Raw genomic sequence first — 14,374 nt, 5'->3', positions numbered from 1 at the left:
GCTAGTATACTTGTATTTTTAAATATTTGGTTGTAAGTGAAAGTAATAAAAAACTCACATTCCATGAACACTATTCCCATCTATGTCATGGATATATTTGCCAAATGCTAAATATTCCTTCATAAGTTTTTCCTTTCATTTGTTATACTGAAAGCAGTTTTTAGATGAAGCTTTATATGACACATTAAACACTTCATACCCATTAGCTTATCATAGTTAAATTGCACTTTATTTTCTTTCTTAGCTCCATAAGAGACTAGAACCCTTTGAAATCTAGTGGGAGCCCCACCTGTATCTCCTGTCTCAGACACAAAGCACTTTCACACATTCTTTAGGCTCAGATGAACACAGTGTGAAAGTTAATAATGTGATGTTTGGTCTAACATGTAGCTGTGTGTATATATCACCCCTCCCCCACTCCCAACCACACCCTATACTAAACACTAAACTCTAGGTGTTCTGTATCTTATCACATCATAATACAGTGTCTAATTCTGACATGCATATTTTAAAACTCTCTCATTCAAACGTTATCTCCAACCATGTGTTGATTCACAATGACTAAAAAGAAAAGTGATTTATGTATCAGGGAATCCATCTATTATTCACAATAGGAGATATACCTAAATCCTTATGAAGCTATTCTTTTCCCATTATCTTGGTACTTGGAAGACTTCATCACTAAGCAGAAAGCTGCTTGCTAAGTAAGGACTTAGTAGATAGATGCCCTTAAAAAATCTTTCATAGGACTGATATTCCTGGTGAGTCACCTATCCTTACCACAGATTTCAACCTAATATACTTAATATATATTTATATGTTGTAAAATTACATATATTTATTTATATGTTATATATAATTATTCTATATATATGGATATTTTCTTTCTGAATTTATCAAGGTATAAGAACAAATTACTTGATACTGCTTCACTCTCTTTACAGATACCATGAAAATGACCATTTTTATGGACTTTTGTTATCCATTCTCATTCATGCCTCATGTAATAATAATATTCAATTCAACTCAGGAAATACAGACCTAAAACTGTATCCTTTAGTTCTTAAAGAGTACTGAATACTTATGGTACCACCACCTCAGTCTCTTAAAATGTTTTTGATTTTAGCCACTGTTGTCAATAGTTCCATTCTATACCTTGTGAGAATCTCCTGTTTTTGCAAACTGAGTGTCATACACTCAGGTCAAGAAGAGATCAAAGAAAGAGGCAGAGTACTCCAGATTGGTAGATGGCATTTTAATTAGCAACGGAACTTTGTAGGCTCATCTCAGGTGGCTGTAAATGAGTAGATCTCTGTAACCACCCAGCAATCTTTAAAGTTTATGTAGAGGCCTTAACTGGCTATCAGTCATATATGCTATCCAGATTGTCTCAACAGCACATTACTATCCCAAGGCTATGTTTAAAGGCAGACTATAGTGCAGGAAAGACAAGCTGAATGTATATTCCAAGGATGGGAGGTAGTGAGGAGACTGATTGCCTGGATCCAGCTTGCTGGTCAACTGGTGATCATGTCTTTTCATTGACCTCCTCTGATATTTCATCTCTCATAACCAGCTAACCAGCTCTTAAATCTCATATGTCCCCTTCCTCTGTAGTGTGCTCTGAATAGTCAGAGAATTTTATTAACATGGAGGTAGCTCATTTGATGGCTGTCTGGTTCCACTGGAGGCAAATGCCACAGCTACAATACAGTCACATGTAAGAGAAACACATTAAGACACTTTAAAAAAAAAAAGACACTAATTTCCAAAATCAGTGACAATTTTTTCTACCAAGAGCCCCATGATTCTAACCACTGACTTATTAATTTGCCTAGTCTGAGTGTCAGACAGTCAGGGCATCTACCTGTGCTTTAATAAAGATGACACACATTAGCAGACTCCTTAGGTATGAATACATACCATTATGTTTGGTTAATGGTACAGTACCTCTTTGTGAGACAGTAGTAATATCCAAAGTCATCTTGTTTTGGATCACAGCTTTTCTTGTTAGAGATATTTCAGTATTCAATAAGGATAGGCTTTGTATACTATCATTTAAATTTGCTGGGTGGATTTAGTAAGGGGTTCTCTGTATGATATGATGTCGTCCAGGTCAACGAGGGAACAAAGAGATGGCAATCAAATGATCATACCAGTCGAAAACAGAACATTGCCCACCTGATCTTGAGGAGATCGAGGTTGTCAGTTTTAGGAACTTGACCTGGTGATACATACCATACATGTTGGCAAGGTGAGCATTATTAGTCATGAGGACAGCAGGCGGGATCTGCCAGTAATGTCCCCTACTCTTCTCCCACTTTCAGTGGTGTATGTTCCATTCCAGGGATAGCGGGTTTCAACAGGTCCAGCTTTCAGCTGAACAATGGGATCCCCCGCAGAGATTGAGTAGTCCCCCCCTCACTGAGGAATGTAAAGTAACTCCTCCATCCTGGTGGGACATCCCAAAGCAAATTCCAGTAGATGATGACTTTCTCATGGATGTTGGAGCTTGGTGTTCCCAGCAGCATAGCACAGTGAGCCACACTGAGAGGTGGCATAGTGGCTGTTTTGCTTGACCTCCAAACTTTTCGGTACTCTGTGTATGGTCCCCAGTCTAACATATGGTGCAATAGGCCCTACTAATTGTCATTCAAATATATTAGAACTTGGGGCAATACCCTCGGCCACAGGGCCAAGGTGATTTTTCCTATGATTAATTTTATTTCTTGCCTTAATATTTCCATTTTTCCTTTTTTACCAACCCCACTTGTATGGGTCAGAGGGGAGATGAAATCTCCATTTGAGGTCATGTTCCTTTGCCCAGTATTGCATAACATGACCTTTGAAATATGAGCCCTGATCATGGTCTATTCAACAAGGGTATCTGTAAATGGTACTCAGCTTTTCTAATCCCCTAATGGTGCCTTTTGGGTGTGTGCAGCAAAAAGGGAAAGGTTGGGTTAAGTTAGACTAAGTGTCCATACCAACCAGGTATATTTAGAACACTCACATGGAGAGAGATAACCAATATAATCCATGTTTCAATTCCTCACCTCTTGGAACTCTGGTGGATGACCCCAGATTTCTTTGGCAGTTGCCTCGGGTATCGTTTAAAACATGGATTGCTTGCTGATGCATTAACCAAATCACTGTATTTCAAAGGCAACCCAGCATCTTTGGCAATACACCATCCTACCCAGGCACAATATTGGCCACTCTTCTTAGGCACCCAGTCTGTTATATCTCCTGAGGGGACAGTTGTTAGGGTTTGCTCCCAGGCTAGGGCATCAACCTTCTGATTGGTAGGGGGTGTCAATGCCTTATGACCTAGGGCATGGTAGACAGTGAGGAATGCTTTAGGCTTTTGCAGGTGAACTTAAATGACCTCACGAATATCCTGACCTCAAAAGGACCCACTGATGATCATCCACCCCTTGGCTTCCCATTGTGTAAGCCATAGGAATAATCCCTTTAGAACAGCCAGCTATCAGTATATAGGGTTAATGGCCAGAGCTCATGAGTGATGACCAGCCAAACAAATCTGTGTTTATCCTAGTGACTGCTGTGTGAGAGGCTGTATACAGAGAAATTCTGTTTACACTGCTAAGAGAAATTGATTTGTGAAAGTATATTGGGTTTCTGGTTCCTTCTAGACCTGGGACCAAAAGGGTCCTTTCTTTCTGTTGTCTCTGCCATAGCACTTAACCTATACCTTTGGAAGTCAAGATGCATCTAACTCAAATTGTAGCCCTGCTTGGATGATATCCAGAGCTTTAATTTGCTTCATTAGTATTTTTGTTTTCTCCGAGGTGGCTTGCTGCTGTGAGCCCCCAGTCTCACGTGTGCCTTTTCATTACCAGGTGGCATAAGGGATGAAGGCACTATGCCAGGGGGGAAATATCCTCTAAAACCTCCAAATCCTTACAAAAGTTTGCCTCACTTTCATCTTCCTAGAGGTTAGATGGCATTATACCTTATTAATTACAAGTTCTGACAACATACATTTTACACACCAAGTGAGTCCCAAAAATGTTATGGTAGTGTCTGGGCCTTGAGTTACCTACAGGTTAATTGCCTGTTCTTCCCATCATAGATGTTCCAGCAATGTGTACACAGTGTTTTGAAGCGGAGACAAGTCATCTTTTCAGATGTTCCAGGAATTCTCTGGAATTTCTTCTCAGATGTTTCAGGGATCCTCTGAAATTTCCCAAAGTTAGTTCAAGGTCAGTAAAGACCTCATTTAGAATTTAATTTTGGGGAACTTTGTCAAAAATATCAAAAGGGGGAGTTAAAACAATGGATTATAAAGGAGTGTAAGTCACTGTGAAACAATACTCAGTTATGTATTTAACCAAAATAAAAAATACTTCAGTGGCAAATACAGAAGGTACATAAGTATTAAAAAAACCTTAGCTATTTTAATAGAGAGGGCTCAGTTTTATTAAGTAATCAAAGATGTAGTTAAAAAACAACATGAATCACAGGAAATTATTTTGATAAAACACAATGTTTTCTAGGCATATTACTTAAAAGGCAAAAACAAAATAAAACAAAAAACCTTTCATAATCCCATCAAGAACAGACCAAAGTTCAAAAATATCTTTGGGCAGATAGAAGAAAATTTTGTTTTACATAAGTACAACTTGGTATTAAAGTCTTTTTTTTTTTAAGCCAATTAAATAAATTCAATTTTGGTAGTACTCCAAAGGTAGAAAAATATCACATATACATAATAAATAACCCTAGACATACATAACCACACAGATACCCCAAGACTTTCAATCTATAACTTTGGCCATGATTTAGGTAACCCTCACATGGCTAAATACTTCTATTAATATTTATGGAGAAGAGCAATGGAATTTAACTAACTTGGCTATTGACATAAAACAACAGGGAAAAACTAATCCTAAAGCCAAGTATCTATAGCCTCGATATTATGAGTTATTATCACATGTGTCTTATAGAGATGGAGATATTAGCCTAGTCCTTGCTATACATGTATGTATATTATTTATAGAGATACTTTTAGTCCTCATTTCTCTGAAAGTATCTTATCACCTATGCCCAACTGATACACTTCAATAGACATTATCAAAATTAATTTGAAACATAAGTTTATATCAACTAATCTTTAGAGATATACAGTGGTTACTATATGTTCCCCTATTAAATATTTAATACATTAATATTTGCTCTCTGTGTTAAAAATGCCATTTTTTTTACCCTAAAGTTGTTATGATTATATGTGATTTCCTGTGATCTCTGGATAGGTTTTAAAAATGTAATGTCAGAGGAATTTTTATGAAGTTTAAAATAAACACTTGAATATCAGAAACTTAAGCATAAAAGATAAGTAATGTAAATCTGCTACAACTTTAAGATAAATCAGCGAATTTCTTTTAACAATAGAAATCTTTCTGTGACTGCTAGCTGCAGCACAAAATTATTGAGGTATACTGAAAGACAAGAGGTTTTCAGGTACATTAAGTATGTGTCCATGAGGGAAATAATGAATTGCTTAGAAACGCTACAGAAAGCAGAGGGTCTCAATTCTTCTAGCAAGATATTATTTTTACCAGATTTATATTTTATGTTTCAGTTTTTATTTTTCCTTATAGATTTCAGTTTATGTTGTAAAGACCAAGGCCTCTAAATATAAGGAGATACATCACCAACTGAAAAATCCTATTCACAAGAAAGGCTTTATCTTTCCTCTGGATATTATAATTTTCTTTTTTTCTAAAACTACTGACATTGTAATCTTGATTTCCAGACTACATAATTTAAAACAGTGGCTATTATCTACATAATAGTGGTCATCTTTGAAAAATAAACTAATAAGTTGTTATTTTATTTAATGTTTGGATTAAAAGCACTGCTTCAAAGTTAACATTTTTTAATAATAACTTTTTATAAAAGAATAGTAAAATCTTACTCCAGTTTTGGTAATGGTGGCTCTTCCCCAAATATTTCCTTCATTAGTTAGATTCTGGTGGATAGTTTGGCTGATGAATAACTTGAATTTCCATTGCTAATAGAACTTTTCTTTGCCTTTTCTCTGGTGACCTGGGACATTTTGCGCAGTGTAGACCCTCACAAAAAGCGTGATGACTATGGACTCTGAAAAACAATCTGAGGTTTTGAAGTGGCCGGGGCGGGGTACCAGGTGGTGGGTATTATAGAGGGTACGGATTGCATGGAGCACTGGGTGTGGTGAAAAAATAATGATACTGTTATGCTGAAAATAAATAAATGAAAAAAAAAAAGCGTGATGAACTAGATTGTTTGCTGTCAGATGACTTTTCTATCAATCTACTAGAAATAGTAATATTCTTCTGATTCTCTTCAGCACTATCTCATGAGCACCTGGGGTAATACCTGGCACATACAAGGCACTTAACACTTGTTTGTGGAAAGAATTCATGAACTTCCAACTTATTAATTCTGATTGTTTTTCTATTTTTTAAATATTAAAAATTTATATGCAGAACATTCAAGGTATGGTTCTGTGAGTTTTGACACATGTATACTGTCATGAATACAGTATACAACTCAAAATACAGAACCATTGCAACACATCCAAAAATTTCCCAGTAATCCAGTACCAGTGCTTAACAGCCTCTAATCTCCTTTTTGTCCCCTTTTTGTTTTACCTTAAAAGAATGTCATATGAATGGAAATGTACAGAGTGGAATTTATTTTTTTAGTCCACTTTTACTTAGCATACAGTATTTGGGATTAATCTATATTATGTTATGTAAATAAATAATTGTCTTTCAATGGTAAAGTCTTCATGATCAAGGCCTAACCTTCTAAAGTGTACCATTTGTGGTTGTGCTAACATCCATTAAAGTAACAGAATTGAGGGCCACCTGGGTGGCTCAGTCAGCTGGGCTTCAGACTCTTGGTTTTAGCTCAGGTCATGATCTCCATCTTGGGATGAAATCTTGCTTCGGGGTCTGCATTGATCTTGGAGTCTGCTTCAGATTCTCTCTCCCTCAGTCCTTCCCCAACTGGTGCTCGTGTGCTCTCTCTCTCTCTCTCAAATTAAATAAATAAATAAAATCTCTCTCTCTCTCTCTCAAATAAATAAAATCTTAAAAAAAATGGGAAGTAACAGGATTGAGTCACAATTAGCAGTTTTAAGAAAAAAAATACTACTTTGTAAAATTTTAACTCTAAACAAATTATTTTGGTTCTTCTCTCATGCAGCACCCCTCATTTCCAGGTTGGAATCCTAAAGGGGGAAGAAAGTTTGATATGTCAGGAGAGGAGTAAGAACTGGAAAACCTAGGGAAGAAATACGTCAATAGCTAAGAGATGATTATTGAGAAAAGAGACAAAAATAAATCAGAAATATGGGCATTTATTTATTGGTAATAAAGACAACTATGTCCGTGATTTTGACTCTAGATTTTTTCCCCCCACCTTAGTTAAAACATTAGATAACATGAATTCTTCCTGACTAGAAAATTTACATTGCCAGGATGGATTTCTGTGGGTAGAAAGACAAGAGATCTTAATGGTTTCATCGCACAGATCCCAGGAAGTCCTTTTAATACAATAAGTAATGATTTCAGTTCTGCACAAGACAGAAGCAGAATTGTTGGACACAAGGAATTATAATTATGAATGGAGACAGAAGTAGTTTACAAAAGGAATATATTTGAATCAGAACAGCTATCTAAACAGCCCAATTTGTTAGGGCCAATTTAATGTTAAAACCTGTTTAACTATTAGGGCCTGCTTAGCCAGAGCAACTCCATATTGCCTAGGTAGCCATATTGTTGTTTACATCCACGGACTTCATTCCAGGAATAAACACCCCTGTAGTTCCTGGTAGGGTTCCGGGTATCGATCCCAGGAGTAAATGCCTTAACAATAGAAGCCACGTACCTTGGGTTTGCGGTTATGCCCTATAAAACCAGCCTGTGAGATCAGGAGGGGGTTGGTCTCTTCGGAGGCGGCCTTGGCTGGTCAGTCTGACTTCGAATGCTTGGCATAGAATAAAGCTTCACATAACTTTCACTTTCTCAGTCTCATTCCCCTGGCCAGTCAGTCTAACTTCTAATGCTTGGCATAGAATAAGGCTTTGCAGAACTTTGTCTGTCTCGTTCCTTTGATAACGGACCCCAACTCAATTCATTAAGCACATTTTCCAGTAATTTTTACAATATTCACTCTCTGCAATGAGCCAAGCATGACTAATTAGAAAATAAGATAGGGTAAGATTCTGTCCTTGAGGATCTTGTACTCTAGCAGGGAATATAGACAGAGTGGCATTAGAAGGGAGAGAATGACAGACGTGAAATCATATAACCAAAGGGGACAAGATAACTACATGTGTGAGAAGGAGGGAAAACGCCTCAGGTATGAGGCACACCAGAAAGTTCAATGGTAGATTCACAGAGATTGAAACCAGAGGAGAGAGAAGCATAATGTAATCGAATCAAGTGTAAAACAATGGGAAGAAGCTGTGCAGTAAAGGCTTAGCTCAGGCCTCGGCTGCTCAAACTGCACATTCCCAAAGTCTTTAGCACTTTCCCTTTTTTCAGTTCCTGGGAAGTGACCCATTAGCCCTTGTATTATCCTGCCCAATAAGAGTGTCTGTATACTTGAGGTTCTGGGGCAAGTCAGATATCTTAATGCCAACGATATGACTCATGCTGAACACTTGTTTCTATATGCCCGAGTCTTTGGGTCATGCTGTATCAGTGATGCTGGAGTCCTGAGTGCTAAATCCATCATGCAGGAGCCTGCAGGCCTCTGTGACTGACCCCCAATAAGAACGTTGGACACAAGGTTCAGGTGAGCCCTCACTGTCAGCCTCATGTATTATCACATATTGCTGCTGGGGGAATTAAGTACCTCCTGTAATAGTTACTGGGATAGGACACCTGTAAGCTTGTATGTGGTTTTTTCCTACACTTGGTTTAATTCATCTTCTCCCTTTGCTGAGTTTAATCTGTATTCTTTTGCCAGAATAAACTGCAACTGTGGTTTGTCACAGGGTTGTTTTTTTTTTTTTTGTTTTGTTTTGTTTTGTTTTGTTTTTAGTATTTTGAGCTGTTCTCATGAGTCATCGAGCTTGGGGACCCCTGACACAGAGGTGGATTCAGAACGTCCCTGACAGAATGAAGAAGAAAAATTGTGGTTGTCAGGTTTATGGTCTGGGCAGGTAGAAAGGAAAAGAGTTGCAGCCTGATGGCTTGCATTTCTTTTCTCTGAAGATCTATTTTGCTGAAATAGAATCAGGTGAGCATGTAGGAATTAGGGAAAGGGCTCATGTTTTGAGGGGAGTTTATAAGAATTGAAAATTTTAATGTTGAAAATCAGAGGGCAAACCTGGGAAAGTTTGTGGTATTTGAGGAAACTTGAGAATTTATTTAAAGTCTTAAATCCTTAACTTAGGGTGATCTCTGTCTATAAATTTGTAGGCTTCTCTTTAGTTGTGCTCTATGATTCCTTCAGTGGTTGGGTTTTTATCAAGTTATGAGAGAAGGACAGTGTCATTAGAGTGCATTAGGCTGATGATATAAAAATGGTTGATTTCATCTATACTGAATAAGGAATACAGTAGGAGGCTGAAAACAAGGAAGAAATCAAGGAGTCAGTGGATCATGGGTCCCACTGAGATGAAAAACAAAAAAACAAATTAGGGTACCGGATACATTTGAGACACTGAATGGAACTAAGAGTTATGATACAAGATAGGATAATAAAATGGCTGAATTCAATACTTGAATTAAATACTTTCTCTTTAGTAGTGGCCATAAGAAATGTCTCCAGAATGAAAATAATCTCTAAATTTGTGTCATAGTCATGGAAAGCAGGCTAAATATTTTTTTAAATGATTCAGTGAATACTAATATTTATGCTTTTTTATTAACATATTCAGGTACTTGTATGGAAGAAAAGCAACTGAAAATGTCTAGACATGTAGTATATGAATTTCAAATGTCAAGCCATACTCAAAGGAATACATGAGAATTCCCTGATCCCACACCCTCATCCACACTCAATTTTATCAAGTCTGATAATTTCTTTTAAAAATGAATATAATGAAAAAAAGAATATGATGAGCACAAATTGGTGTTTCTTCAACGAATTCTGTATTTTAGTGAGTTATAATATGTATAGTTTTTTTCTTGCATTTTATCTTTATTATGTTTGTCATCTTTGCTTTGTTGTTCATGCATTTTTGTCATAAACTTGTTTGACTATGATGTGCTCAAATTTATTCCTGTTTTCCATCATGGCTAGTGAGTTCTGCATCTTATTCATAAGGATTTTTCAATCCCAGGATTCCTAGAATTGTATTTTGTATTTATTACAAAACTTATGTTGTGTTCATTAATAATAGTGAGCCTGAACTTTATTTTTACTTAGAGATAAAAATGTAACTTATTTTTTCAGAAAAATCTAATCAACTTCCTAATTTCCTTTATTAAATGGTTCAGCTTTTATACATTTAAATCTTTATTGCATTATAAATTTGCATATATAATTGCTCATATCTTTTCCATTGATATACTTGTATTACATTTATAATGTTTTCTGACATTCCTCTGTTATATTCTCTTTAAAAAGATTATAGTTAATATGCAATGTTATTTTTTAGGTGTACAGCATAGTGATTCAACGATTCTGTACATTATACAATGCTCATCATGAAAAGTCTAGTTACCATCTGTCACCATACAACATTACCACAGTGTTACTGAATATACTCCCTATGCTGTACTTCTGATCTTCCTGACATATTTATCTTATAATGGAAATTTGTATCTATTAGTCCACTTCGCCCATCTTTATACCACCTCTGCTCTGGCAGTCACCAGTTCTCTATGCTTATGACTGTTTCTGTTTACTTATCCATTTGCTTTGTTTTTGAATTTCACATGTGAGTAAAGTCATACATTATTTGTCTTTCTTGGATTTATTTCATTATTACTCAGTTATTAACACAATACCTTCTAGGTCCATACATGTTGTCACAAATGGCAAGATCTCATTTTTTAAAGCTGAATAATAGCCTGTTGTATATATCTACATTTTTTTTTTTCTTATGAAGTCATAGTCTATGTGATGCAGTCCTTGAGTGTTGTGGTCAAAAGAACACAGTCCACTGAAATAACAATTACTTCAAAATAGTGCAAGTCCTTTATGCATTTCTCAAAACTGTAAATGGTACTTCTAATTTCCAGCAGTACTTTGTTTCTGTTTAAATTCCAGTTAGTTAACATAGTTTCAGGTGTACAATTAAGGGATTCAATACTTCCATACAACACCTGGTGCTCTCACCAGCAAATGCACTCCTTCATTCCCATTACCTGTTTCACCCATCCCTCCATCCCACTCCCTTCTGTAAACCCTCAGTTTATTCTATAGTTCAGAGTCTATTTCTTGGTATGTCTCTCTCTTTTCCCCTTAGCTAGCTTGTTTTGTTTCTTAAATTCCACATATGAGTGAGATCATATGGTATTTGCCTTACTCTGACTAATTTTGCCTACCATAATACTCTCTAGCTCCATGCATGTTGTTGCAAATGGCAAGATTTAATTTTTTTGATGGCTTAGTAATATTCCAGTGCCTCTGTGTGTGTGTGTGGGGGGGTACACACATCTTCATTATCCATTCATCAGTTGATGGACATTTGGGTTGTTTCCAAAATTTGGCTACTATAGATAATGCTGCTATAAAAACATCAGGGTGCATGTAACCCTTTGAATTAGTGGTTTTTTGGGGGTGAGGGGATTATTAAATATCCAGAAGTATGATTCCTGGATAGTAGGGTAGTTTTAATTTTTTGTGGAAACTCCATACTATTTTCCACATTGACTGTACCAATTTGCATTCCTACCGACAGTACAAGAAAGTTCCTTTTACTCCACTTCCTAACTTACTTCTTGTGTTTTTTACTTTAGCCATTCTGACAGGTATGAAGTGTGGTATCTCACTGTAGTTCTGATTTATAGTTCCCTGATGATGAGTTTGTTGGGCATCTTTTCATGTGTCTGTTGGCCTTCTGTATGTCATCTTTGGAGAAATGTCCAGTCATGTGTTCTGTCCCTTTTTAAATTGGCTTATTTTTTGGGTATTGTGTTTTGGAATATCAATTATTTGATATAATTTATCAAGTAAATATTTCAGATTATCTACTTAGATAGTTGTATATTTTTAAACAATTATAGTTTAGCTTCTTTTCTAATTTTTATATCTATTTTATTGATTTTTTCAGATCATTGACTGGGAAATTAAGCTTAAAATGATAAACAATATTCAATTAAATTTCGGTAGTTTTCTTCCTCAATATATTCCTAATCTATGGAACATTACCTTCTTTGTTTTCAAACTCAGCTTTATTCACTTTTAAAAACCATTTCTAGAGATTTGATGCCAGAAAGACAAGTTGCAAAGTATGCTTAAGTTATCATCTTGAAAAGAAAATCAAAAGCTCATATTCAATTTCTAATTAAATTATTCACACGAAGCATATAAGATTAGTGCCACCAAACAAGTACTCTCTGGGCATAAAATACTTTCTTAAATGACAGTGGAAATGCTGATAACATTCTAAGTCCTTATAGGCTTGCAACAGTTTGAGTTAAAAGTCCCTAATATATTAAGGAAAAGTGATAGGAGAGAATCCTTAGACCTAGATAGACTCTTTGAAACACTTTCTTAGCCCAGAGCATTCCTTTTACCTATGCAGAAAAGGAATCTCTGGGAGGTGAAGTGTCTTCTAAACCATTTGTCAAAAGGTAACATTTGACTGGAATCAAGGTCTCATGATCTTTTGCTTTTCTGCCACCTTTTATTTCAGTGGAGAATGGGTTTAACGAGAACTGGGTCTCTGGGCATAGCCCTGCATGTTAAACCCTATATGGTGGATATCTTTATATATATATGTGTGTGCATACACACACACACATGCACACAGACACAAACACACACGCACACACACACACACATATATATGTATATCTCACAGATATTTAGGTATCTGACAAGAGCCAAGGGCATTTTCTTCAGAATTTTATAATAACATAGTTTGATAGGCTCCTAGCCTGAACAAAAAAACTTAATAACCAAACCTTATCTCTATGTCCATATAAAGTAAGAACATCTGTTTAGAAAAAATTGCTATAACAGATCTAAAGAGGTGACTTGTGTCACCAAAGGTAAGAGTTCTTTTAAAAACTCATGTTTTTTTTTTTTCTCCCCATTCTTCTACTCTTTTAAGGTATTTTCGCAAAGGAAATAGTTCTAGGGTTTTATTTACACTAAAGTCTTACTGAACTGGACAGTAGAAAAGAAGAAAAAAGCATTTATGCATATAAGATGATGAGGAGGTTCTTTTATATACCTTATCTCTCTTTGGGAAATACCAAATATTGAACACAATATATTTAAGCACAAAAAATATTTTCAGTTGGGTTGTAAATTAAGTTTTAATGGAAAAAATACAATTTATAAATATAGATGTATATATTCTATAAAAAATATATTATGTAATATACTTTATATTAAATTCTTAAAATAGAACATATTTATAAATATTTGTGCATATACATTTATGTGTGTGTGTATATATGTATACATATGCTATATATATTATAAATCATATCATTCCTTTATAAATGATGTTCTATTAAGGAGCATGACTTCATAGTGTTGACCAAGAAAATGAGAAAAAAAAAAATCTTTCCTTCATTTGTTCCTAGAATGTGTTCCGTTTCCTTGGAAGTTTGATTATTCTCAGCACATTTTTCCTTTCACTGCTGATTCTTTCTTTCTCTGATAGTATTTTATGCTATTCTTGCCTTTGTATTTCTGCCTGAGTATCTTTTTATATTCTTTTTCATTCCTCTTGCATCTGCTCAGCCCAGATAGCTGAATAGAGCTGTCACTGACATGACTTTAGGTAGTTACTGCCTTTTCTTTCTTTTTTTTTTTTTTTTAAACAAAACCTGAACTTAATAAAAATGTCTTTTTCCCCCATCCCTAAAATATTGCTAGGAAGGGTTGTTCATATTGTTAAAAATGAGTGTACTTGTTAGAAATCATAGAGACCTGGTATTCTCTGCACATAGCAATGCTGTTACATTTCTCCCCTTGAGGAAACAATTCTTTGGCTGAGTTCCAGATGTCAAAATGAGAGTGGATTTTCAGATTTAATCTGTTTTTAAATTACTTTTAAAAATTTGTACAATTTCTTTGGGGAACAGTAAAAACTGATGCTTAGTAATTAGAAATGTCCTTCACTTCTAGGGTCAAAAAACACTAATTAAGTTAGCAATTCATTATGGGATGGTTTTGTTTTCGCTTTGCTTCTGGCAAACCAAGTATTCACATTTCTATCAAA

Source organism: Mustela putorius, unplaced genomic scaffold, assembly GCF_011764305.1.
Source record: "Mustela putorius furo isolate JIRA1106 unplaced genomic scaffold, ASM1176430v1.1 tig00003983_pilon_pilon_pilon, whole genome shotgun sequence".
NCBI classification, from domain to species: domain Eukaryota; kingdom Metazoa; phylum Chordata; class Mammalia; order Carnivora; family Mustelidae; genus Mustela; species Mustela putorius.
The sequence above is the reverse complement of the archived record's forward strand: the minus strand, read 5'-3'. Positions refer to the sequence as shown.